Source organism: Leptonychotes weddellii, chromosome 1 (genome assembly GCF_054177405.1).
Source record: "Leptonychotes weddellii isolate Sample4059 chromosome 1, ASM5417740v2, whole genome shotgun sequence".
NCBI lineage: Eukaryota > Metazoa > Chordata > Mammalia > Carnivora > Phocidae > Leptonychotes > Leptonychotes weddellii.
In genome coordinates, this window is record NC_138369.1 from 137,180,028 (window position 1) to 137,184,467 (window position 4,440).

Here is a 4,440-nt window from a genome sequence, read left to right on the forward strand (position 1 = left end):
GTATTTTCTTTCTCCTTGATAAATCTTACTAGAAATTTGTCAAGCTTATTAATCTTTTTAATGATTCCACTTTCAACATTTTGATTACCTGTTTTTTGTTTTGTATTTTGTTGATTTATATTTTTGTCTCCATTATTTCTTCTATTTACTTTAGGCTTAATTTGTTCTGTTTTGTCTAGCTTCTAAAATAGAAGTTTTAGGGCGCCTGGGTGGCTCAGTCGTTAAGCGTCTGCCTTCAGCTCAGGTCATGATCCCAGGGTCCTGGGATCGAGTCCCACATCGGGCTCCCTGCTCGGCGGGAAGCCTGCTTCTCCCTCTCCCACTCCCCCTGCTTGTGTTCCTGCTCTTGCTATCTCTCTCTCTCTGTCAAATAAATAAATAAATAAATAAAAACCTTTAAAATAGAAGTTTTAGTTACTTATTTTTAAGTTATTCCTCTTTTCTACTATAAACATTTAAACTCTAAATGTTCTTCTAATGCAGCTTTAGCTGAATCATGCAGATTTTTATATACTATGTTTTTATTGTCATTCATTTTGTAGTCTTTTCTAATTTTCCTTTTGCTTTCTTCTTGACTATGGGTTATTTAGAAATTTGTTGTGAAATCCCAAACACTTTAGGATTTTTTTATATAGCTTTTAAAAATCAATCTCTAATTTGATACCATTATATCCAAAGACTATATTCTATATGATTTTAATTCTTTAATATTTTTGAGACTTTTTATAGCCTAGTTGGTAGTCTGTTTTGGTGGATAATTCATGTGCACATGCAAAGACTATGTGCAGTGGTTGGGGTAGAATTATACATATACAGTTGTTGGGGGATGGTTATGTAAAATCTCTGACCACAAATGTGGACTTGTCCACTTCTTCGTTTAATCTGTCAAGTTTTGCTTCATGCATTTTGAAATCTTGTTATTGGGTACATACACTTTTAGAATTGTTATAACTTCTTGATGAATCAACCCCTTTATAATTATGAAATGTTTCTTTATTTCTCCAGTAATATTATTTCCCTTGAAATCACCTTAGTCTGATATTAAGATAGCCAACCAATTTCTTTTTTTTAAAATTTTTTTTAATGTTTTATTTATTTATTCATGAGCATCAGAGAGAGAGAGAGGGGGGCAGAGGCAGAGGGAGAAGCAGGCTCCCCGCCTAGCAGGGAACCCGACGTGGGACTCGATCCCGGGACTCCAGGATCATGACCTGAGCCGAAGGCAGACGCTTAACCATCTGAGCCACCCAGGCGCCCGCCAACCAATTTCTTAATCTTAGTGTTTCAGTGGTACTTTTTTTACACATTTACTTTCAACTGCTCTGCCTTTACACATAAAATCTATAGAGTTATGTCTTTTTTTATATAATCTTATTATCTCTGACTTTTACATGGAATGTTTTGTTTAAAAACATTTAATGTAATTATTGATATAGTTCTATTTTAATCTCCTATCTTCATATTTGGTTTTTATTTATCTCATTTATTAAACATGTCTCTGTTTTTTTTTTCTGCCTTCTTTGAGGTAAATCACATTTTTTTTTGTATTCCATTTCTACTCCTACTTTTGGTATTTAGATTTGTATATTTGTGTTATATTTTTATGCTTTATCTAGAGCAGTGATGTCTGAAATAACTGGAAATCTTCTATATCTGTTCAATCCAATATGATGGCCACTACAGATATATAGTTACTAGCACTTGAAATGTGGCTAGTGTAACTTAGGAACTGAATTTTTAATTTTACTTAATTTTGATTAATTTTTACTTAAATTGAAATATCAACATGTAGCTATTGATTACCCTATTGGACAGTATAGGTTCAGAGTTTACAATATGAATCTTAGATTCCTTATAGCCTAACTTCAAATAATATTATGCTATATTACAAACAGTTTAGTGGGGTTTTTTGCCATCTTTATGAACTTCATTTCTTATATTTTAGTTCTACATATGCTAAAAATCCCTAAATACATTTGATATATTATTATTATTTTCTTTTAAATGCTCGGCAGTCTTTTAAAAATATATATAAGATATAAATACAGATATAGGTTGAAAGGTCTTTTATATTTTCCCAGATATTTACTTTATTTTATGACTTTCGTTCATTCCTGCAGATCTGGGGTTTCATTTGGCATCATTTCTCTTCATTTCTGAAGAACTACTTTTAGTGTGTCTTATAGTAAGGGCTGCTGGAGGCAAATTCCCTGCAGTTTTGTTCTCTGAAATGACTTTATTTGCCCTCTCTTTTAAAGGAGAGATAGATAGATCTATATATAATATTCCTAGGTTGACTTTTGTTTTTAGCACTTTATATTATTGCTTTGTCCAATAATATATTCTCTAATTATTTTTAGTGGTAAATCAACTATCATGCATATTGTACTAATGAAGATAATGTGTCTATTTTTGCTGACTGCTTTTAAATTATTAAATTTTGTTTCCAGCAATTTAACTATGAAGAGTTTAGGCGTGTTTTGTTTTGTAGTGCTCTGCATGGGGTCCACTGAATATCAGATATGTGTTAACATCTTTCAATCATTTGGAATCATTCTCTGCTATATTTCTTTAAATATATTTTTTTACCCTATTCACTATCTTCTTTCTCTACACTCATGGTGGGTTTGATATTGTCCTACAGATCTCAAACACTTCTCTCTCTCTCTTTTATTTTTTACTATTTTTTTTTTTTTGGCTTTAGTTTGGATGCCTTCTATTGATTTGTTTTGTTCATTTTAAACAAGAATTTTATTTAAACAACAAGATACTTGAATTGAAAAATATCTAGGAATCTTCTTTTAGATTAATTTATTCCTACTTAAGATAGATCATCCTACATGTTACAGCTGTGTACAAAAAAAGTTATAAAATTGTCCTTGGTTTTATAGTGATAAATGAAAAGCATTGAAATTCTCCAATCAAACAAAATATGCAAGGATTTTTATGTTGTTCTTTTTTGTTTTGTTTTGAGAGCAAAATAACTCACTGGGATATAAAGATAGGAGCTGAATGCCACAAATGGAGAAAGGGGTATTTTCATAAAATCAATATTTTTCCCTATCTCATCTCCATTTGGTACTGATCAAACCATATCACTGGCCATTTAGTTAAAAAATGCAATATGCTTGCGTATATACACCAGTTACTTTATGTGCAATAAAGGAATGGGGAAAGGGAAAATGAAAGAATTGAGAGAACTCTACTGTAGTAATCAGGATGTGGTGGAAGCAAATTGCAGTTTTCTAATTTAGGTTGTCCTTTTGATCTGGAGAAACAGAGTTCTGGAGTAAAGTAGCAGGCTCCCTGTCTAGTAAACACCTCCTGTTTGCTGCTGGAACACATCAACTGTATCTTCATACTCTATCTCCAACTATGCAGGAATGTCTGTTTCATTGATTGGCTGCTCATCCCTTTGGCATCTGATTTGCCTCATTGACAAGCCTATTGTTCACAATAGGCTTTCATTAGTTTACTAAGTGCTGTGTGCCTCCTAATCTTAAATGGCACTACAGAACCATCCAGACCCAATAGATCCTTGTTCCCAATCTTGACTCCTTCCTTGGGCTTGTCATCTGCCATGGTATGAGCCGCATTAGCCTCAGCTGCTGCTTCACAAAAAAGGTCCAGGCCCTCACTTGAACCAGTGCACACAAGCAGCACCAGGAGCTCTATTGACCTGTCTTCTAGGATACTTACTCTTTTCAGATTCCAATCTGCTGTTAAGTCCATCTAATGAGTCCTTCATTTATGATATTGCATCTTTTCTGGAATCTTCTTCAATAGATTTTTGTTTAATATGTTCTGCTAAAATCCCCCATCTCTTTACTCACATTGCCTACTTTTTCTACTTGCTCCTTTAGATTTTTGATTATACATATTTTATTTAAAATCTCTAATAATTCCAACATGTGGGTCATCTCTGCTTCTCTCCATATATTCTCTTTTGGCCATGATTTATATATCTTATTTGTCATGAAAATTTTATGGCACTAAGGATATTTTGTGTAAGGAAACAATACAAAAAATGGATGTAAATCATATTTATTTCTAGAAAAGATCTACAGTGGAGAGCTAAATAAATCTGGTCTCTAGTTGAGATGTGTTTGGGATTTGTTGCAGCTTTAGTTTGACCACAGGCTTTAAATGTTTTGGAAGTAGAATTAGAATGAAACCCTGCAGACTTTGGGTCTGAGCAGTAGTGAGATCCATAGGTGTCTATGCTTCTCTGCCCAGCGCTAGCTTTTTAAAACATGAAGATTTCCGCTTTTATAGCACTTCCAGCTCTTCGTATTTCTAGGAAGTTTTCTTTGCTCTCTTCCAGCCATACTAAGACTTTGTATGCCCAGGAAGATCTTTCTCTTCCCAGAATGCCTCAAAGCAGTCCCTCTCAGAACGCTGTCTCCAGCTCTTAGAAGCTGAAATCTTGAGTTGAAATTG

General features: G+C 33.5%; 1 pseudogene; it reads right to left on the reverse strand.

Annotated features, from left to right (window-relative positions):
* Positions 1 to 3,310: 3,310 nt before the first annotated feature.
* LOC102748972 (small ubiquitin-related modifier 2 pseudogene) lies at positions 3,311 to 3,610 on the reverse strand (annotated as a pseudogene).
* Positions 3,611 to 4,440: the final 830 nt, after the last annotated feature.